Source organism: Mus caroli, unplaced genomic scaffold, assembly GCF_978045245.1.
Source record: "Mus caroli unplaced genomic scaffold, Mus_caroli_1 scaffold_11, whole genome shotgun sequence".
In the NCBI taxonomy this organism is placed as follows: domain Eukaryota; kingdom Metazoa; phylum Chordata; class Mammalia; order Rodentia; family Muridae; genus Mus; species Mus caroli.
This window is the reverse complement of record NW_028227266.1, coordinates 87927322-87951436: the sequence shown is the minus strand read 5'-3', so window position 1 is coordinate 87951436 and position 24115 is coordinate 87927322. Positions and strand designations below refer to the sequence as shown.

Here is a 24115-nt window from a genome sequence, read left to right as displayed (position 1 = left end):
AAAGGATGGAGCTATTCCACAGCTGTTAAGAGTATCATGCAGTCCACAAGGCTCACTCCTCTTCCATTCCCTCCCACTAACAGGCTAGGGTAGGCTCAGACTTAAAGCTTAGGTGTGGGGTGAGCACACTGACAGCACTGCTAGCATGGAAGACCACGGCTGGAAGCCAAAGACTCTCAGCTCAGGATGCTAGAAGTAGGATGTTCTGATAGAATAGTGCTGGCATCAAGCAGCTGATGACTTCCTATGAGGTGAACCCCATTTCCTGTTCCTGCCATGTACATGTCCGCCTTGCCTGCTGACATCCCACACTGAAGAGTTCAAGTGCAGTCAAAACCAACCCGCTAAGCCTGCCTGTCTATTCCAAGGCCTGCTTGCTTAAAAAAAATTAAGAAGGTGATGTCATTGATCTATCCTTTCTATCCCTGTCCCATTAATTTATCTCTATAGGATTGGACAGTGTCCTGTGCATTGGACCTTGCTGCCAAGGGTCTTCTTAACCTTTCCAGAGCAACTAACTTAAAGTTCCTGTCTTCTAAACTGTAACACACATATGTACTATGATTTCTGCCTCTCCACATGTGAATAGGTGTTTTGTAAAATCTTCAGAGAGGACACAGAGTCCTTGCCTTCAGGAGATGACAGCTCATTTAAAATAACATGTAACATGAGGCTAAGACGACATCTCTATCATTTGTCCCAAAGCTACAGAAGCAAAGGCTCTAGAGACTCTAGTAGAAAATAAGCAAATTTATCTGGGTGAGAAGTCCTGGTCATGGGGTATTTTGACTTGACATGGGATTTTTAAGAATGTGTCAAGAGTCAAGTTACATCCTGGAAGCCAAAAGAAGGATAGCAGGATGGTGTACAGGGAGGGGGCAAGTGGCAGTCTCATAGGGGGCAGAACGACCGGGGCAAGGAATAAGAGATGACAGGTGTGCACTTTTCTCCAACAGTAGAAGAACAAATGCCAGGACAATGGTACACGGAGTTCTCAAAAAATTAAAAGTAGAACTACCATAAGATCTAGAAACCTTACTCCTAGGTGTTTATCCAAAAACACTGAAATCAGGATCTCAGCAGATCTTTACACTTCCATCTTTATGTTGAAGTGTACCCAATAGCCCAAAGGTAGAACAGCCGAAATGTCCACCAGAGTAACAACTGATCAAAACAAACAAATAACCAAAACCATGCACATGCATGTGGTAATATATTAATCTGCCACAAAATTGAAGACAATTTTGTAATAGTGGACATGGATGAACCAAGAAAACACTGTGCTAGATAGAAAAAAAAATCCTATAAACACACACTGTATAACTTCACTTATATTAGGTATCTAGAAGAGTAAAACTTTTATAAACAGGAAGTAGAATGCCATTTGTCAGGGACCAGGCGAAGATACTATTTGATAAGCAAAGCATCTCATCCAAGCAAGATGGACAAGTTCCAGCGGTCTGTTAGGACCCTGTGTTTATGGCCAAAATAAGTATACTCTAGACCTAAAATTTTAAGAGGTAACATCTCATATGGGTTACTAGTTAACATAATAAAAAACAAACTATACAAGCAAAGCAACAAAAAGGTATGGCAATAGCCGGGATATTCACCAGCACCAACTCATATAGAAAAAAGGCAGAATTCTGGAGCCATCACATTCCTGCTGGTGGAGGAAGAGACCAGAGGAGAAAAACAGTCAAGGAAAGCCATTCTCAGCCCTCACGCTGGGATCAAGTTTGCTGCTGCTCCTACTCCTCCCTGGGCTTGTTCTGCTTCTCCCTAGAGTCTGTCTTACAGAGCTGAGTATATATGTCTCTGTCGACTTGGCTGGACAGCAATTTTCCTTGCAGGCCATAATTTTTTCCAAGCCATCCTTCATGCTTAGATTTTAATAGACTGCTACAGCACAAAGACCCTGAAAGATGAGTACATTATCTTCAGACAGATCAATCCTGGCATGGCACCTCTGACTTCAATAAGTTTAAGGTAAATATATTTGGATTAAAGAAGTGACATTATGAGTAAGTCTATCCTCGCATGGACACTAGTTAAACGTGAAACTCTATAGCTATTAAGCAGAGGTGAGAATGGCCTTTGGACCATTGAGTAACTCAGGGACCTGAAACTGCCCTGCAGAGGTCCTGGCATTCTACCTGGAACTCTGGCCTTTGAGTCCCTGCCCATAGAACTGCTACCGCAATTGCTAAAGGAAGGAAGGAAGGAAGGAAGGAAGGAAGGAAGGAAGGAAGGAAGAAAGGAAGGAAGGAAGAAGGGAAGGAAGGAAGGAAGGAAGGAAGGAAGGAAGGAAGGAAGGAAAGAAGGAAGGAAGGAAACAAGCAAAAGAAAAGAAAAAATCCAAAAAGTGCATTTAGTAAGTATATCACCTTTAATGATAACATCCAAGATGTCTTTACTTGTCTATGCAAAACCTACCCTAGTCTTCAGGTCATTACCCTCCACATCATTTCATTTCCCTTGTATTTCTGTGACATCAGTTATATCAATGAATCCATGTCTCACAAACCCACTTGTGACTGTCTGCCTGGGTATCTGTGTTACAATCCCAAGGCCACCTCATCTGATATAGCAATGAGCCTTACTTAAGCTGCCATGCAGTTCTTTTGTCAAATCACTATGCAGTTAGCAACTCTTGCCTTTGAGTCCAATAAGCAATGGGAATCCTTCCTTCCTTTCTTTTAGGATTCCTTATTGCTCAGCACTCCCGAAAATGGAAGGATGAGAGTGAAGGACCTAATGACAACCTGTGGCTCCTGACCATATCCATGTAGTTATCTGCTTTAATCACTACAGGAGACACCTGACACTGAACTACAGAGCAGGGTCAAGAAGAGCAGAGTTCAGGAGCCAACATTGGAGCAGTGTCCACCAATGCCCAGCACTCTCCTCTCCCCTAGGAATAAAAGGGGTGAGGAAAATTGCTACATCTATAGGCAGGCAGGAGGAAGGTGCAGCCTGCTCTTCACACAGGAAAAGCAATTCAGAGAGCTCAAAGGATTCTTTAGAGTCACTCAGTTCAAAGAGGGAGGTCAAGATTCAAGATCTAAGGGGTCTCCACTGCTAATGGGTTCAAGTGTGTCTGTGCAAAGGGATAGGAGAAACAGCCACGGGACAACTATGTTAGGGCCATGACGAATGCGAAAACACAGCTCTCTCCTCAAAGGGAATAAGGGATAAATTACTCCAAAGCCAAGTATCAGTGATCCTGAGCCAGGAATGTGGAGTCAAGCTATGCCAAACGCCATGTTCAGGGGTATGGAGGTAAGAGTTTTGTGGAGAATTTATTAATTACAGAACAAAAGAAGGTCATAAATCAAGGCATTTTCCAAATACATGGTGGGAGCATCAGATCGGCCAGTGACAGAAAAACTGGGGAATTAGGAATAGGCTTCAGGTGGTATCTGGTGGCACTCGTAGCCTTTGGGTTGGTGCAAGCTAGTAGTTTGTTAATACATTGTTACAAAAGGATTTCACTGGGCAATTATAATTTAGTTATAAATCTGCAGCATACCAACTCCCCGCAATCCCATAAACTCTAAGCTTTGTAGAATTCCTGATACAAGTGAGGCTCTTTGTAGAAGAACTTCACTCAGTCCCCACATTTTACTGAGAGATGGGCTGTGCAGGCTTCTAGACAGGCTACCAGGTTGAAATCTTAGCACTATCACATATCAACTATGAAACGTCAATCAAAACCACCTTCACCTAAAAACAAACACATTATGATGGAAAGTGTCTGTAGTGGCTATTCTTGGTTGTCAACTTGACTATATTTGGAATGAACTACAATCCAGAATTGGAAGGCTCACCAGTGACCCTTATCTGGAGGCTTGGAGATCCTTATCTGGATCTTGGTATGGAGATCTTGAGACATAGTGGCTATGGATTCCAGAAGATTAAATCTCCGAGTTTAAGGAGATTTAATCTGGGCTACACCTTTCATCTGGGATTAAAGGTGTGGTGGAACACACCTTTAATCTGGGCTACACCTTCTGCTGGAGACAATATAAGGACACTGGAAGAAGGGAGTCTAGCTCTTGCTCCTTCGCCTGCTGGCCGTGTGAGACTGAGTAACTGCTAGATCCTTGAACTTCCATTCACAGCTGCGACTGAACCATTGTTGGGAATTGGGCTGCCGACTGTAAGTCATCAATAAATTCTTTTACTATATAGAGACTATCCATAAGTTCTGTGACTCTAGAGAACCCTGACTAATACAGAATTTGGTACCAGGAGTGGTTCTAGAGTAACAGAAGTACAAGGATGAATCTTTTAAAATATTGGAATTGGCTTGTTGAGCCACCAGCACTTTCAACTACTGAAACCTCTCCAGATTCTCTCCCTCCTGGGAGCTCAGAGAATTTTGAAGACCCATGGTTGAAACTATATTTCAAACTTAAAGAAGCTAATGCCCTTGATTTTCTTAATGAATTAGGTGATTCAGTGCACAAAGCTTTCTACAAGATGGGGAAAAAATCAGAAAATGATTTTACTGGCTGGCTGCTCTTAGTATCTGGGGAAAAAATGATGAATGAAAGGAAGGAGTTGTGTGATAAAATCGAAAGGCTCCAGACACAAGTAAACGATCTAAAAGTTGCTAAGTGTGTCCTTGAAGAGAATCTTCTCTCTTGCAGCAATAGAGCTCAAGTTGCAGAAAATCAAACTGAAACCCTCATTGTAAGGTTGGCTGAACTACAGCGAAAATTTAAGTCTCAGCCTCAGAATGTGTCGACAGTTAAAGTAAGGGCACTAATTGGCAAAGAATGGGATCCTATAACTTGGGACGGGGATGTGTGGGAAGACCATGTTGAAGCTGAGAATTTTGAATCTTCAGATTCTCAAGGGTTTGCCCCACCTGAGGAAGTAGTACCCTCAGCCCCACCCCTTGAAATAATGCCTTCCCCACATGAGGAAATTAATTTTGCAGAGTCTGATAAACCAGCAATGACTTTCACTACTGATGTTTCTCAAGGCCCACCAATAGTTTCTTCTAGACCTGTAACAAGACTCAAAGCAAAACAGGCTCCTAGAGGGGAGGTAGAAAGTGTAGTCCATGAGGAAATTCGCTACACTACTAAGGAGCTTAATGAGTTTGCTAATTCATTCAAGCAGAAACCTGGTGAATATGTATGGGAATGGATTTTAAGGGTGTGGGATAAGGGTGGAAGGAACATAAAACTAGAGCAGGCTGAGTTTATTGACATGGGCCCTCTGAGTGGAGATTCTAGGTTTAATACGGAAGCTCGCATGGTTAAAAAAGGTGTCAAAAGTTTGTTTGAATGGTTGGCTGAGGTGTTTATCAAAAGATGGCCTACAGGAAATGACTTGGAGATGCCTGATATTCCGTGGCTTAGTGTTGATGAAGGGAAATCTTCACAGTGGGCAGAACTTCGGGCAGTACACATGGTATTACAGTTTGTTTGCAAGAAGAAATGGCCAGATGTACGATTATTCACTGACTCATGGGCTGTAGCCAATGGATTGGCTGGATGGTCAGGGACTTGGAAAGATCACAATTGGAAAATTGGTGAAAAAGACATCTGGGGAAGAAGTATGTGGATAGATCTCTCCAAATGGGCAAAGGATGTGAAGATATTTGTGTCCCATGTAAATGCTCACCAAAAGGTGACTTCAGCCGAGGAGGAGTTCAATAATCAAGTGGATAAGATGACCCGTTCTGTGGACAGTCAGCCTCTCTCCCCAGCCACCCCTGTCATTGCTCAATGGGCACATGAACAAAGTGGCCATGGTGGTCGAGATGGAGGTTATGCTTGGGCTCAGCAACACGGGCTTCCACTCACCAAGGCTGACCTGGCTACAGCTGCTGCTGATTGCCAGATCTGCCAACAGCAGAAACCAACACTGAGCCCCAGATATGGCACCATTCCTCGAGGTGACCAGCCAGCAACCTGGTGGCAGGTTGACTACATTGGACCACTTCCTTCATGGAAAGGACAGCGTTTTGTTCTTACTGGAGTAGATACTTATTCTGGCTATGGATTTGCCTTTCCTGCACGTAAGGCCTCTGCTAAAACCACCATTCATGGACTGACAGAATGCCTTATCTATCGTCATGGTATTCCACACAGTATTGCTTCTGACCAAGGAACTCATTTCACAGCCAGAGAAGTACGACAGTGGGCCCACGATCATGGAATTCACTGGTCTTACCACGTTCCCCATCATCCTGAAGCAGCTGGCCTGATAGAAAGATGGAATGGCCTTTTGAAGACACAGTTACAGCGCCAATTAGGTGGTAACAGCTTGGAAGGCTGGGGTAGAGTTCTTCAGAAGGCAGTATATGCTTTGAATCAGCGCTCCATATATGGTACAGTTTCACCCATAGCCAGGATTCATGGGTCCAGGAATCAAGGGGTGGAAAAGGGAATAGTTCCACTTACTATCACTCCTAGTGACCCTCTAGGAAAATTTTTGCTTCCTGTCCCCATAACTCTAGGTTCTGCTGGCCTAGAAGTTTTGGCTCCAGAGAGGGGAGTGCTCCTACCAGGAGCTACAACAAACATTCCATTGAACTGGAAGCTCAGACTTCTCCCTGGTCATTTTGGGCTTCTAATGCCCTTAAACCAACAGGCTAAAAGAGGAATAACCGTGTTAGGAGGAGTGATAGATCCAGATTACCATGGGGAAATTGGATTACCTCTTCACAATGGAGGTAAGCAAGATTATGTCTGGAGTGTAGGAGATCCCTTAGGGCGTCTCCTAGTACTACCATGTCCTGTGATTAAAGTCAATGGGAAACTACAACAGCCTAATCCAAGCAGGATGACAAAGGACGCAGACCCATCAGGAATGAAGGTATGGGTCAATCCTCCAGGAAAAGAGCCAAGACCTGCTGAGGTGCTGGCCGAAGGTGAAGGAAATACAGAATGGGTAGTAGAGGAAGGTAGTTATAAATACCAATTAAGGCCACGTAACCAGTTGCAGAAACGAGGATTATAAAGTAATATGAATGCCCCATTGTAAATTTACAAATGCGTTTGCGATTGTACGAGGGATAGTTATATCATGTTAGGCGTATTCACAAACTTGTTATTGTTTCATGTGAACATGAGATATTATTTGTGTCAAGTTGACAAGGGGTGGATTGTAGTGGCTATTCTTGGTTGTCAACTTGACTATATTTGGAATGAACTACAATCCAGAATTGGAAGGCTCAGCAGTGACCCTTATCTGGAGGCTTGGAGATCCTTATCTGGATCTTGGTATGGAGATCTTGAGACATAGTGGCTATGGATTCCAGAAGATTAAATCTCCGAGTTTAAGGAGATTTAATCTGGGCTACACCTTTCATCTGGGATTAAAGGTGTGGTGGAACACACCTTTAATCTGGGCTACACCTTCTGCTGGAGACAATATAAGGACACTGGAAGAAGGGAGTCTAGCTCTTGCTCCTTCGCCTGCTGGCCGTGTGAGACTGAGTAACTGCTAGATCCTTGAACTTCCATTCACAGCTGCGACTGAACCATTGTTGGGAATTGGGCTGCCGACTGTAAGTCATCAATAAATTCTTTTACTATATAGAGACTATCCATAAGTTCTGTGACTCTAGAGAACCCTGACTAATACAGTATCCCTAACGTAGTAACATGAAATGTCACCTTAACGCCTGTATGCCTACTCTTGAAGTCATACAAGTGACTGCAGAGACTCAGACATGTCCATCAACCATGCTTTCAGGACACAAAGAGTTGGAAATCCCAAACAAGACACAGTGCCAGTACCTCATGACAGCTCTTGTGATGAACTCAGAAATCAATACTTTGAACTCATACTGGCTGTGCTAGAGCAGACTGACATAGGATGCTTGCTCCTCAAAGGGAAAACAATGAAACACACATGAGATAATAAACAAAACCAATTAAGGGTTGCAATAAGACACAGTCCACTTCTGATTTCAGGTATAAATGGTTTTGAAAAAAATTTTTCTGGTCTAGCAAGATGGTTTAGGTGCTTGCCATCAAGCCACATGGTAGAAAGGGAGAACTGACTCTCCCCAAAATTGTCCTCTGACTCCATACAACACACACACACAAATGTAATAAAAATTAAGAAAAAGGGAAACCCATAAACCCAGGAAGAACTAATCAACTAAATCACCTAATGAAAGCAGGTAATTAAAAATATGTACATCTCAAAGGCATTTTCTCTCTGTCTCAACATGTACCAGCCTTTGGAAATCTTAGTGTAGAATCATATACATCTGAAGACAGGATGGCCCCTGACTGCTCACTTTGACATTGTTAACTTAATATTCTTGCTTTGACACAGGCACCAAAGCTTGTATCAAAATACAGAATCCACATTCATCACCAGGGCACTAGGCCAACCATACAACACCAGGTACAATGTACTCCTGGGTATAAGAGGACATTCTGCTAATGTCATGTGGATCACAGCATGAGACAGTCTATCTATGCCTTCCATGAAAGCCTAAGTACATTATGAATGCAAGGCTTTATTTAATCCCATGAACATTGTGTTTAAACGAAGGAAGTAGTTACAGTCATGGACTGGGATCCAGAGGGAACCCACTGAGATTTTCAGGGTTTTGTATCCCTGAAGAAATAATTAGATCAGGGCCATATATGCATAGTGGTAGAAATGGAGACCATGACTTAAGGCCAGCGAGCACCTGTCTTCACCCACTTTTGTGCATTTGTCTGTTATATGTCCCTTACAAGGGAAGAATTTCTGTGTTTCTGCCAAATCACTTCTCTCATGTAAACCCTGATGTCTCTCTGTGCCCTAACCTTCTTCTACAGTCAATGGAGACAAGGATTTAGATTCTTCTGGGCAGAACTGAAACACAGAAGAAACTTGACGTGCATATGGTATAAGTGCTGAGTGTTTCTGCACAACAGCTTCTACCCTAGCATAGCAGCCTAAAAATTTCCAAGGGCAAAAGTCAAACTAAGATGGCCTGTGAAAACAGTCCCCTTCTCTCTGTAATGCCTGTGCCTTCCTGTGAGTCTGCCCCAGGAAGGATACATAGAAAAGTAACAGCCTCTGAGATGAAGAACTGGGGAAAAGAAGGGCCTGCGTGAAAAGGGGACCATACACCTTCACATCACTCCTTGTGAATTTTTATCGCATGGTACACAGAGCCAGAAATGTGAAATTCTCTTAAATATCAACCTTCTGTGTGAAGGCAAGAGCCTAGAAGACTAGCAACCAGTCAAGTGCCCTGGCCTCCACACAGATCACTGGGTGTAGACCCCACAACAACCAAGGGTTGTTAGAAACTTCTAAGTAACTGAAGCTCTCCTTGAAACCCAGCTTCTTCTTAAGATGGGACAAATACCAGCTTTACAGAGTGACTAAGTAAATACATAAGGAAAGAATGTCAAAACTTAATAATGTGTTCAAATAAATGAAGGCTTCTCTTATACTTATGGATATGAAAAAAATGCCTATTCTTTGTTGGCTCTTGAAATTTTTTTCTTAAAAGAATTATTTAGACTTTTGCACAAACCCAGCCAAGAGCAAACCTAGCTCTCTACCACCATCTGCTGTCCCCTAGAAATGTAGACAGGAGCCATCTACAAGAAATGCTCCAGCCAGGAGCAGAGCATGAGCCATGCAGGCTCTCTGAAATGGTGGCTCTAGAAAGATGTGATGGGAAAGCATTGTGGCTACAAAGCACCTTTCCTTATACAGAGGATCCTCTGAGAAGTGTCTATAAGAAAATCAGGACCAATGGCACTGATACTTGATGCTCACTGTTAAGTTATACTGCCCACTTCATAGACACATCCTTACATCACCTGCCCACACACCCCACAAGACACATTATCATCTGCTTTCTCCAAATGGGAAATTCAAGATTCAAAGACAGAATGTAAATTGACAAAGTCATATAGCCAGTGATGTGGAGACTCCAGGGATGGGAAGGATGAGAGCCTCTTGCTGGAGGATAAGGCAGACAAAGAATATATACTAAATCTTGCCATGGAAGCAAGCTCAGTCACATGGAATGCAGCATCTATACTAGTCAGGCTTGGGCCACAGTGTGCGCAGATGGCACACAAACTGAGAAAAGAAACTCAATGAAGGGGCCAGTAAAAGGACTGGCAACTTGTAAGTAGTAACTGGTAGGGAACACTGGCCATCTTAGGGTGTGGGAGTAGGGAGAGTATGTCTATGGTGCCAGGAGGATGGCAGCTGGAAGGGCTGCTGGGCAGGAGTGGGGGCACTGCACTAAAGTACAAAGGTTAACCCTCCAGCTCACCCTTTAGTCTATAATGTGTCACCCTTTATAAGCTTGTAGCAATTGTTAAGTGAAAAAGACTGAGTTCAGTAGTCGCTAACAAACACATCCAGCAATGTTTGAACATGGTGAGTATTAGTAGTTAGTTCTGGGCGTGGAGATGGGTTGTTTTTAGTTTTTTACTTTATGTCTCATCTTTATGATCAAAAAATACTGAGTTTTTGTTAGTTTTATCTGGACAAAAATGACTGTCCCAATGGTGTGATGGAATAGAGATGACTTTGGTCCATAGCCATGTTAGCAAAATAAGAACAAAAATATAATAAAAGCAAGTTTACAGTAATGGTAACAGAGCTATTCTCCCCCTTTCCTCATAGAAGGAGTAGAAGGAAGACTACAGGATCCTCATCTGGGATTCTGGCCATTACTCCTTCCCACAAATCGGTTGTGAGTGCTATTAGGAGATGCTGCAGTATATAACAAGAGAGGAGGTTAACTGAAAGTGGAACTCTGTGACAGAGTCTGCACACCATCATCTGTGATGGGGTAGGACTGCGCAGTGATGCAGCTGTTGCGTTTGGGGGCTACCCACTCTTCTGAAAGTAACCCCTTACCCACGTTCCTATAAACAAACTCATGGGTTTACCATGATGGTCGAGGGTAGATTTGTTGTTAGGGCTACATCTGGGTTAAGTTATTGCTGTTTCACACCTTCCCAAGGAAAGTTAACACAAAACAGAGCACAGCTATTTCCTTTTAGTAAATGTCTGTGTGTATGTATGTATGTATGTATGTATAGTGTGCATACATGTATTATATGTGTGTGTATGAATGCTCTAAAATTCTAGTCTTCAGGAGACAAACTTCAACGCATGTTATTTTCTTAAGCACTTAAAAATGTAATTATATCCTGGCTAACACGTTATCTGAAAATATGATATAGATATTAAGATAAAAAGTAACAATAATCCAACATTATTTTATTAGACAGTATGACCATCTCTGCTATGCCTATGAATAGCAATCGTAACTATGTATGAAAGATACAAAGCTGGTTGCCAAGAGACAAAGTGGGAAGAGGTGAACCAATTCTGTGTGAGTGTGGGGCAAAAACAGTGTACAGCTATTTTCTTTTAGTAAATGCATATATGTATGTATGTATGTATGTATGTATGTACATATGTGCATGCATTTTGTGAGCCTACTGGTATGCCCAAGAAGGACATCTAATGTTCTCTCACTCTCTGCTTGATTCTTCTGAGGTAGAGTCAAGCACGAGGGATCCTCTGGTCTCCACATTCCCACAGCACTCCAATGGCATGCCTGGCTTTTTGCTTGGGTGCTGGGAGGTTATACTTGGGACCTGAGGCTTGGGAAGCAAGCACTCTCTCCCACTGAGCCATCTCCCCAGCCATCTCCTCAGATTCTTCAACTACACCTGTTTGCAACCCACAGCCTCCCCACCAAATACGGCTATAAAGATTCACTGGAACCCAGCCACACTTTACTTTGGCCACTAAAATGGAACAGCCAGTCCCTGAACATGCATATCAGCCACTAAGGCCCAGATCCTTACTCCCTGCTCTTTCACAGTGAAGAGTGCCAGCCCTTGCCTGGGGCATCTCCCTTAGGGCTTAAGGACAGAGAAAAATCAATCCTTCAGTTCATCCTATCTTAGAAGATTTAAAAAGAATATTAAGGAAGGGGAGATCAAATTATTTTCACTACGAAAAAAAAGTTCAGAGATGGTATTATCTTAGTCCAAATGGCATTCCTTTGTGTTATTTTTGGCACTGAGTTTGGGGGAGACGCACAACAATTCAGAGTCAAATGAATGATATTCATGTATTTTATTGTCTAAACAGGAAAATATAAGTGGGAAGAGGTGAAAGATTTTCCTATGCTTTTTCTCTAACTTGAGTCTCCTCTGGTTATGTAACGTTCAAAAAAAAAAAAAAAAAAGGATAAAAAGAAGAAAGGGAGTTAGGGAAGCAGAAACTGGCCTGAGTAGGGCCACAGGCCTCATCCTGCCGGATCAGCACCGGGGTAGCTAGAGCGCAGGGTCGGATGACACCTGCCAGCTACCCACGACCCCCGCCACAGGATTTTGAGACTGCTGGTGAGTGGAACACAGCTTCTACTCCAGTCCAATCACGCGGGACCTGAGACTTCTTTGGTTGGGGAGGCAGAAATCCGGCCTACATAGGGCCACAAGCCTCTTCCGTTCAGAAAAGCACCGGGGTAGTTAGGGCGCAGGATCGGCTGACACTCGCCAGCTACCCACAACACCCGCCACAGGATCTTAAGACTTCTGGAGAGTGGAACACAGCTTCTGCTCCAATCCAATTGCTCGCGGGACCAGAGACTGCATTAGTCAGGGAAGCAGAAAACCGGCCTGAGTAGGACCACAGGCCTCTTCCGGCTGGACCAGCACCGGGGTACCTCAAGCTACCCACGACCCCCGCCACAAGATTTTGAGACTGCTGGTGAGTGGAACACAGCTTCTGCTCCAATCTTTAAACAGTGACAACAACAACAACTAACCCCAGAGATTACCAGATGGCGAAAGGTAAACGTAATAATCTTACTAACAGAAACCAAGACCACTCACCATCATCAGAACCCAGCACTCCCACTTCGCCCAGTCCAGGGCACCCCAACACAATGGAAAAGCTAGACACGGATCTAAAAGCATATCTCCTGATGATGGTAGAGGACTTCAAGAAGGACTTTAATAACACACTTAAAGAAATACAAAGGAACACTGGTAAACAGGTAGAAGACAGTAAAGAGGAAGCACAAAAATCCCTTAAAGAATTGCAGGAGAACACTGCTAAAGAGTTACAAATCCTTAAAGAAAAACAGGATAACCTAATCAAACAGGTAGAAGTCCTTAATGAAAAACATGAAAACACATCCAAACAGATGATGGAAATGAACAAAACCATACTAGACCTAAAAAGGGAAGTAGACACAATAAAGAAAACACAAAATGAGGCAACACTGGAGATAGAAACCCTAGGAAAGAAATCTGGAACCATAGATACCAGCATCAGCAACAGAATACAAGAGATGGAAGAGAGAATCTCAGGTGCAGAAGATTCCATAGAGAACATCGGCACAACAATCAAGGAAAATGTAAAATGCAAAAAGATCCTAACTCAAAACATCCAAGAAATACAGGACACAATGAGAAGACCAAACCTACGGATAATAGGAGTGGATGAGAATGAAGATTTTCAACTCAAAGGACCAGCAAACATCTTCAACAAAATTATAGAAGAAAACTTCCCAAATCTAAAGAAAGAGATGCCCATGAACATACAAGAAGCCTACAGAACTCCAAATAGACTGGACCAGAAAAGAAATACCTCCCGACACATAATAATCAGAACAACAAATGCTCTAAATAAAGATAGAATACTAAAAGCAGTCAGAGAAACAGGCCAAGTAACATATAAAGGCAAGACTATCAGAATTACACCAGATTTTTCACCAGAGACTATGAAAGCCAGAAGATCCTGGACGGATGTTATACAGAAACTAAGAGAACACAAACTCCAGCCCAAGCTACTATACCCAGCCAAACTCTCAATTAATATAGATGGAGAAACCAAAGTATTCCACGACAAAACCAAATTCACACATTATCTCTCCACGAATCCAGCCCTTCAAAGGATAATAACAGAAAAAAAAAAACAATACAAGGACAGGAACCACGCCCTAGAAACAACAAGAAGATAATCCCTCAACAAACCTAAAAGAAGACAGCCACAAGAACAGAATGCCAACTTTAACAACAAAAATAACAGGAAACAACAATTACTTTTCCTTAATATCTTTTAATATCAATGGACTCAACTCCCCGATAAAAAGACATAGACTAACAAACTGGCTACACAAACAAGACCCAACATTTTGCTGCTTACAGGAAACTCATCTCAGAAAAAAAGATAGACACTACCTCAGAATGAAAGGCTGGAAAACAATTTTCCAAGCAAATGGTATGAATAAACAAGCTGGAGTAGCCATTCTAATATCTGATAAGATTGACTTCCAACCCAAAGTCATTAAAAAAGACAGGGAGAGCTCTTCCGGTCAGAAAAGCACCGGGGTAGCAAGGGCGCAGGGTCGGCTGACACTCGTCAGCTACCCACAACACCCGCCACAGGATCTTTTTTTTTTTTTTTTTTTTTTTTTTTTAAATATTTTTATTACATAATTTCCTCAATTACATTTCCAATACTATCCCAAAAGTCCCCCATAGCGCCCCCCACTTCCCTACCCACCCATTCCCATTCTTTTGGCCCTGGCATTCCCCTATATTGGGGCATATAAAGTTTGCAAGTCCAATGGGCCTCTCTTTCCATTGATGGCCGACTCGGCCATCTTTCGATACATATGCAGCTAGAGACAAGAGCTCCAGGGTTCCGGTTAGTACATCATGTTGTTCCAACAATAGGGTTGCAGATCCCTTTAGCTCCTTGGGTACTTTCTCTAGCTTCTCCATTGGGAGCCCTGTGATACATCCAATAGCTGACTGTGAACATCCACTCCTGTGTTTGCTAGGCCCCGGCATCGTCTCACAAGAGACAGCTATATTTGGGTCCTTTCAGCAAGATCTTGCTAGTGTATGCAATGGTGTCAGCATTTAGAAGCTGATTATGGGACGGATCCCTGGATACAGCAGTCTCTAAATGGACCATCCTTTCATCACAGCTACGAACTTTGTCTCTGTAGCTCCTTCCCTGGGTGTTTTGTTCCCAATTCTAAGAAGGTGCACAGTGTCCACACTTTGGTCTTCATTCTTCTTGAGTTTCATGCGTTTAGCAAATTGTATCTTATATCTTGGGTATCCTAAGTTTTGGGCTAATATCCACTTATCAATGAATACATATTGTGTGAGTTCTTTTGTGATTGTGTTACTTCACTCAAGATGATGCCCTCCAGGTCCATCCATTTGGCTAGGAATTTCATAAATTCATTCTTTTTAATAGCTGAGTAGTACTCCATTGTGTAAATGTACCATAATTTCTGTATCCATTCCTCTGTTGAGGGACATCTGGGTTCTTTCCAGCTTCTGGCTATTATAAATAGGGCTGCTATGAACATAGTGGAGCATGTGTCCTTCTTACCGGTTGGGACATCTTCTGGATATATGCCCAGGAGAGGTATTGCTGGATCCTCCGGTAGTACTATGTCCAATTTTCTGAGGAACCGCCAGACTGATTTCCAGAGTGGTTGTACAAGCTTGCAATCCCACCAACAATGGAGGAGTGTTCCTCTTTCTCCACATCCTCGCCAGCATCTGCTGTCACCTGAATTTTTGATCTTAGCCATTCTGACTGGTGTGAGGTGGAATCTCAGGGTTGTTTTGATTTGCATTTCCCTGATGATTAAGGATGTTGAACATTTTTTCAGGTGCTTCTCTGCCATTCGGTATTCCTCAGGTGAGAATTCTTTGTTCAGTTCTGAGCCCCATTTTTTAATGGGGTTATTTGACTTTCTGGAGTCCACCTTCTTGAGTTCTTTATATATATTGGATATTAGTCCCTTATCTGATTTAGGATAGGTGAAGATCCTTTCCCAATCTGTTGGTGGTTTTTTTGTCTTATTGATGGTGTCTTTAGCCTTGCAGAAGCTTTGTAGTTTCATGAGGTCCCACTTGTCAATTCTCGATCTTACAGCGCAAGCCATTACTGTTCTATTCAGGAATTTTTCCCCTGTGCCCATATCTTCAAGGCTTTTCCCCACTTTCTCCTCTATAAGTTTCAGTGTCTCTGGTTTTATGTGAAGTTCCTTGATCCACTTAGACTTGACCTTAGTACAAGGAGATAGGAATGGATCGATTCGCATTCTTCTACATGTTAACAACCAGTTGTGCCAGCACCATTTGTTGAAAATGCTGTCTTTCTTCCACTGGGTGTTTTTAGCTCCCTTGTCGAAGATCAAGTGACCATAGGTGTGTGGGTTCATTTCTGGGTCTTCAATTCTATTCCATTGGTCTATTTGTCTGTCACTATACCAGTACCATGCAGTTTTTATCACAATTGCTCTGTAGTAGAGCTTTAGGTCCGGCATGGTGATTCCACCAGAGGTTCTTTTATCCTTGAGAAGAGTTTTTGCTATCCTAGGTTTTTTGTTATTCCAGATGAATTTGCAGATTGCACTTTCTAATTCGTTGAAGAATTGATTTGGAATTTTGATGGGGATTGCATTGAATCTGTAGATTGCTTTTGGCAAGATAGCCATTTTTACAATGTTGATCCTGCCAATCCATGAGCATGGGAGATCTTTCCATCTTCTGAGATCTTCTATAATTTCTTTCTTCAAAGACTTGAAGTTTTTATTATACAGATCTTTCACTTCCTTAGTTAGAGTCACGCCAAGATATTTTATATTATTTGTGACTATTGAGAAGGGTGTTGTTTCCCTAATTTCTTTCTCAGCCTGTTTATTCTTTGTGTAGAGAAAGGCCATTGATTTGTTTGAGTTAATTTTATATCCAGCTACTTCACCGAAGCTGTTTATCAGGCTTAGGAGTTCTCTGGTGGAATTTTTAGGGTCACTTATATATACTATCATATCATCTGCAAAAAGTGATATTTTGACTTCCTCTTTTCCAATTTGTATCCCTTTGATCTCCTTTTGTTGTCGAATTGCTCTGGCTAGGACTTCAAGTACAATGTTGAATAGGTATGGAGAAAGTGGACAGCCTTGTCTAGTCCCTGATTTTAGAGGGATTGCTTCAAGCTTCTCACCATTTACTTTGATGTTGGCTACTGGTTTGCTGTAGATTGCTTTTATCATGTTTAGGTATGGGCCTTGAATTCCTGATCTTTCCAAGACTTTTATCATGAATGGGTGTTGGGTCTTGTCAAATGCTTTTTCCGCATCTAAGGAGATGACCATGTGGTTTTTATCTTTGAGTTTGTTTATATACTGGATTACGTTGATGGATTTCCGTATATTGAACCATCCCTGCATCCCTGGGATGAAACCTACTTGGTCAGGATGGATGATTGTTTTGATGTGTTCTTGGATTCGGTTAGCAAGAACTTTATTGAGGATTTTTGCATCAATATTCATAAGGGATATTGGTCTGAAGTTTTCTATCTTTGTTGGGTCTTTTTGTGGTTTAGGTATCAGAGTAATTGTGGCTTCATAGAATGAGTTGGGTAGAGTACCTTCTGTTTCTATTTTGTGGAATAGTTTGTGAAGAACTGGGATTAGATCTTCTTTGAAGGTCTGATAGAACTCTGCACTAAATCCATCTGGTCCTGGGCTTTTTTTAGTTGGGAGACTATTAATGACTGCTTCTATTTCTTTGGGGGATATAGGGCTGTTTAGATCATTAACCTGATCTTGATTCAACTTTGGTACCTGGTATCTGTCTAGGAACTTGTCCATTTCATCCAGGTTCTCCAGTTTTGTTGAGTATAGCCTTTGGTAGAAGGATCTGATGGTGTTTTGGATGTCTTCAGGATCTGTTGTTATGTCTCCTTTTTCATTTCTGATTTTGTTAATTAGGATGCTTTCCCTGTGCCCTCTAGTGAGTCTGGCTAAGGGTTTATCTATCTTGTTGATTTTCTCAAAGAACCAGCTCCTTGATTGGTTGATTCTTTGAATAGTTTTTCTTGTTTCTACTTGGTTGATTTCACCCCTGAGTTTGATTATTTCCTGCCGTCTACTCCTCTTGGGTGAATTTGCTTCCTTTTGTTCTAGTGCTTTTAGGTGTGTTGTCAAGCTGCTAATGTGTGCTCTCTCTAGTTTCCTTTTGGAGGCACTCAGAGCTATGAGTTTTCCTCTTAAAAATGCTTTCATTGCGTCCCATAAGTTTGGGTATGTTGTGGCTTCATTTTCATTGAACTCTAAAAAGTCCTTAATTTCTTTCTTTATTCCTTCCTTGACCAAGGTATCATTGAGAAGAGTGTTGTTCAGTTTCCACGTGAAGGTTGGCTTTCTATTATTTATTTTGTTATTGAAGATCAGCCTTAGTCCATGGTGATCTGATAGGATGCATGGGACAATTTCAATATTTTTATATCTGTTGAGGCCTGTTTTGTGACCAATTATGTGGTCAATTTTGGAGAAGGTACCATGAGGTGCTGAGAAGAAGGTATATCCTTTTGTTTTAGGATAGAATGTTCTGTAGATATCTGCCAGATCCATTTGATTCATAATTTCTCTTAGTTTCACTGTGTCCCTGTTTAGTTTCTGTTTCCATGATCTGTCCATTGGTGAAAGTGGTGTGTTGAAGTCTCCCACTATTATTGTATGAGGTGCAATGTGTGCTTTGAGATTTACTAAAGTTTCTTTAATGAATGTGGCTGCCTTTGTATTTGGAGCATAGATATTCAGGATTGATAGTTCCTCTTGGAGGATTTTACCTTTGATGAGTATGAAGTGTCCCTCCCTGTCTTTTTTAATGACTTTGGGTTGGAAGTCAATCTTATCAGATATTAGAATGGCTACTCCAGCTTGTTTCTTCATGCCATTTGCTTGGAGAATTGTTTTCCAGCCTTTCATTCTGAGGTAGTGTCTATCCTTTTCTCTGAGATGAGTTTCCTGTAAGCAGCAAAATGTTGGGTCTTGTTTGTGTAGCCAGTTTGTTAGTCTATGTCTTTTTATCGGGGAGTTGAGTCCATTGATATTAAGAGATATTAAGGAAAAGAAATTGGTGTTTCCTGTTATTTTTGATGTTAAAGTTGGCATTTTGTTCTTGTGGCTGTCTTCTTTTAGGTTTGTTGAGGGATTACCTTCTTGTTGTTTCTAGGGATGGTTCCTGTCCTTGTATTGGTTTTTTTCTGTTATTATCCTTTGAAGGGCTGGATTCGTGGAGAGATAATGTGTGAATTTGGTTTTGTCGTGGAATACTTTGGTTTCTCCATCTATGTTAATTGAGAGTTTGGCTGGGTATAGTAGCCTGGGCTGGAATTTGTGTTCTTTTAGTGTCTGTATAACATCTGTCCAGGATCTTCTGGCTTTCATAGTCTCTGGTGAAAAATCTGGTGTAATTCTGATAGGCTTGCCTTTATATGTTACTTGGCCTTTTTCTCTTACTGCTTTTAGTATTCTATCTTTATTTAGAGCATTTGTTGCTCTGATTATTATGTGTCGGGAGGTATTTCTTTTCTGATCCAGTCTATTTGGAGTTCTGTAGGCTTCTTGTATGTTCATGGGCATCTCTTTCTTTAGATTTGGGAAGTTTTCTTCTATAATTTTGTTGAAGATGTTTGCTGGTCCTTTGAGTTGAAAATCTTCATTCTCATCCACTCCTATTATCCGTAGGTTTGGTCTTCTCATTATGTCCTGTATTTCTTGGATGTTTTGAGTTAGGATCTTTTTGCATTTTCCATTTTCCTTGATTGTTGTGCCGATGTTCTCTATGGAATCTTCTGCACCTGAGATTCTCTCTTCCATCTCTTGTATTCTGTTGCTGATGCTTGCATCTATGGTTCCAGATTTCTTTCCGAGGGTTTCTATCTCCAGTGTTGCCTCATTTTGGGTTTTCTTTATTGTGTCTACTTCCCTTTTTAGGTCTAGTATGGTTTTGTTCATTTCCATCATCTGTTTGGATGTGTTTTCCTGTTTTTCTGTAAGGACTTCTACCTGTTTGATTATGTTATCATGTTTTTCTTTAAGGATTTGTAACTCTTTAGCAGTGTTCTCCTGCAATTCTTTAAGGGATTTTTGTGCTTCCTCTTTATTGTCTTCTTCCTTTTTAGCAGTGTTCTCCTGCATTTCTTTAAGTGTGTTATTAACGTCCTTCTTGAAGTCCTCTATCATCATCAGGAGATATGCTTTTAAATCCGTGTCTAGCTTTTCCGGTGTGTTGGGGTGCCCTGGACTGGGTGAAGTGGGGGTGCTGGGTTCTGATGATGGTGAGTGGTCTTGGTTTCTGTTAGTAAGATTATTACGTTTACCTTTCGCCATCTGGTAATCTCTGGGGTTAGTTGTTATCGTTGTCACTATTTAAAGATTGGAGCAGAAGCTGTGTTCCACTCACCAGCAGTCCCAAAATCCTGCGGCGGGGGTCGTGGGTAGCTGGCGGGTGTCAGGCAACCCTGCGCTCCCGCTACCCTGGCGCTGATCCGGCCGGGTGAGGCCTGTGGCCCTACTCAGGCTGGTTTCTGCTTCCCTAACTAATGCAGTCTCAGGTCCCGCGCAATTGGATTGGAGCAGAAGCTGTGCTCCCCTCACCAGAAGTCTTAAGATCCTGTGGCGGGTGTTGTGGGCAGTTGGCGAGTGTCAGCAGACCCTGCGCCCCAGCTGCTCAGGTGCTTTTCTGACCGGAAGAGGCTTGTGGCCCTGTGTGGGCCGGATTTCTCTCTCCCCAACCAGAGCAGTCTCAGGTCCCGCGTGATTGGACTGGAGCAGAAGCTGTGTTCCACTCACCAGCAGTCCCAATATCCTGCGGCGGGGGTCGTGGGTAGCTGGCGGGTGTCAGGCAACCCTGCGCTCCCGCTACCCTGGCGCTGATCCGGCCGGGTGAGGCCTGTGGCCCTACTCAGGCCGGTTTCTGCTTCCCTAACTAATGCAGTCTCAGGTCCCGCGCAATTGGATTGGAGCAGAAGCTGTGTTCCACTCACCAGCAGTCCCAAAATCCTGTGGCGGGGGTCGTGGGTAGCTGGCGGGTGTCAGGCAACCCTGCGCTCCCGCTACCCCGGCGCTGATCCAGCCGGATGAGGCCTGTGGTCCTACTCAGGCCGGTTTCTGCTTCCCTAACTAATGCAGTCTCAGGTCCCGCGCAATTGGATTGGAGCAGAAGCTGTGCTCCCCTCACCAGAAGTCTTAAGATCCTGTGGCGGGTGTTGTGGGCAGTTGGCGAGTGTCAGCAGACCCTGCGCCCCAGCTGCTCAGGTGCTTTTCTGACCGGAAGAGGCTTGTGGCCCTGTGTGGGCCGGATTTCTCTCTCCCCAACCAGAGCAGTCTCAGGTCCCGCGTGATTGGACTGGAGCAGAAGCTGTGTTCCACTCACCAGCAGTCCCAAAATCCTGCGGCGGGGGTCGTGGGTAGCTGGCGGGTGTCAGGCAACCCTGCGCTCCCGCTACCCTGGCGCTGATCCGGCCGGGTGAGGCCTGTGGCCCTACTCAGGCCGGTTTCTGCTTCCCTAACTAATGCAGTCTCAGGTCCCGCGCAATTGGATTGGAGCAGAAGCTGTGTTCCACTCACCAGCAGTCCCAAAATCCTGCGGCGGGGGTCGTGGGTAGCTGGCGGGTGTCAGGCAACCCTGCGCTCCCGCTACCCCCGCGCTGATCCAGCCGGATGAGGCCTGTGGTCCTACTCAGGCCGGTTTCTGCTTCCCTAACTAATGCAGTCTCAGGTCCCGCGCAATTGGATTGGAGCAGAAGCTGTGCTCCCCTCACCAGAAGTCTTAAGATCCTGTGGCGGGTGTTGTGGGCAGTTGGCGAGTGTCAGCAGACCCTGCGCCCCAGCTGCTCAGGTGCTTTTCTCCCGCCACAGGATCTTAAGACTTCTGGTGAGTGGAACACAGCTTCTGCTCCAATCCAATTGCGCGCGGGACCTGAGACTGCATTAGTTAGGGAAGCAGAAACCGGCCTGAGTAGGGCCACAGGCCTCATCCGGCTGGATCAGCACCGGGGTAGCTAGAGCTCAGGGTCGGCTGACTCCCGCCAGCTACCCACGGCCCCCGCCACAGGATTTTGAGACTTTGGTGAGTGGAACACAGCTTCTGCTCCAGTCCAATCACACGGGACCTGAGTCTGCTTTGGTTGGGGAGGGAGAAATTCGGCCTACATAGGGCCACAAACCTCTTCCGGTCAGAAAAGCACCGGGGTAGCGAGGGCGCAGGGTCGGCTGACACTCGACAGCTACCCACAACACCCGCCACAGGAACTTAAGACTTCTGGTGAGTGGAACACAGCTTCTGCTCCAATCCAATTGCGCGGGACCTGAGACTGCTCTGGTTGGGGAGAGAGAAATTCGGCCTACATAGGGCCACAAACCTCTTCCGGTCAGAAAAGCACCGGGGTAGCGAGGGCGCAGGGTCGGCTGACACTCGCCAGCTACCCACAACACCCGCCACAGGATCTTAAGACTTCTGGAGAGTGGAACACAGCTTCTGCTCCAATCCAATTGCTCGCGGGACCTGAGACTGCATTAGTCAGGGAAGCAGAAAACCGGCCTGAGTAGGACCACAGGCCTCTTCCAGCTGGACCAGCACCGGGGTACCTCCAGCTACCCACGACCCCCGCCACAGGATTTTGAGACTGCTGGTGAGTGGAACACAGCCTCTGCTCCAATCTTTAAACAGTGACAACAACAACAACTAACCCCAGAGATTACCAGATGGCGAAAGGTAAACGTAATAATCTTACTAACAGAAACCAAGACCACTCACCATCATCAGAACCCAGCACTCCCACTTCGCCCAGTCCAGGGCACCCCAACACACCGGAAAAGCTAGACACGGATCTAAAAGCATATCTCCTGATGATAGTAGAGGACTTCAAGAAGGACTTTAATAACACACTTAAAGAAATACAAAGGAACACTGGTAAACAGGTAGAAGACAGTAAAGAGGAAGCACAAAAATCCCTTAAAGAATTGCAGGAGAACACTGCTAAAGAGTTACAAATCCTTAAAGAAAAACAGGATAACCTAATCAAACAGGTAGAAGTCCTTAATGAAAAACATGAAAACACATCCAAACAGATGATGGAAATGATCAAAACCATACTAGACCTAAAACGGGAAGTAGACACAATAAAGAAAACACAAAATGAGGCAACACTGGAGATAGAAACCCTAGGAAAGAAATCTGGAACCATAGATACCAGCATCAGCAACAGAATACAAGAGATGGAAGAGAGAATCTCAGGTGCAGAAGATTCCATAGAGAACATCGGCACAACAATCAAGGAAAATGTAAAATGCAAAAAGATCCTAACTCAAAACATCCAAGAAATACAGGACACAATGAGAAGAACAAACCTAAGGATAATAGGAGTGGATGAGAATGAAGATTTTCAACTCAAAGGACCAGCAAACATCTTCAACAAAATTATAGAAGAAAACTTCCCAAATCTAAAGAAAGAGATGCCCATGAACATACAAGAAGCCTACAGAACTCCAAATAGACTGGACCAGAAAAGAAATACCTCCCGACACATAATAATCAGAACAACAAATGCTCTAAATAAAGATAGAATACTAAAAGCAGTCAGAGAAAAAGGCCAAGTAACATATAAAGGCAAGACTATCAGAATTACACCAGATTTTTCACCAGAGACTATGAAAGCCAGAAGATCCTGGATGGATGTTATACAGAAACTAAGAGAACACAAACTCCAGCCCAAGCTACTATACCCAGCCAAACTCTCAATTAACATAGATGGAGAAACCAAAGTATTCCACGACAAAACCAAATTCACACATTATCTCTCCACGAATCCAGCCCTTCAAAGGATAATAACAGAAAAAAAACAATACAAGGACAGGAACCACGCCCTAGAAACAACAAGAAGGTAATCCCTCAACAAGCCTAAAAGAAGACAGCCACAAGAACAGAATGCCAACTTTAACAACAAAAATAACAGGAAACAACAATTACTTTTCCTTAATATCTCTTAATATAAATGGACTCAACTCCCCGATAAAAAGACATAGACTAACAAACTGGCTACACAAACAAGACCCAACATTTTGCTGCTTACAGGAAACTCATCTCAGAGAAAAAGATAGACACTACCTCAGAATGAAAGGCTGGAAAACAATTTTCCAAGCAAATGGTATGAATAAACAAGCTGGAGTAGCCATTCTAATATCTGATAAGATTGACTTCCAACCCAAAGTCATTAAAAAAGACAGGGAGGGACACTTCATACTCATCAAAGGTAAAAT

General features: G+C 43.3%; 1 protein-coding gene across 7 annotated transcripts in view; it reads right to left on the bottom strand.

Annotated features, from left to right (window-relative positions):
• LOC147002106 (5-formyltetrahydrofolate cyclo-ligase) overlaps positions 1 to 24115 on the bottom strand; it is a 91790-nt gene that overhangs the window by 46598 nt on the left and 21077 nt on the right. The gene's annotated exons all lie outside the window — the stretch shown is intronic.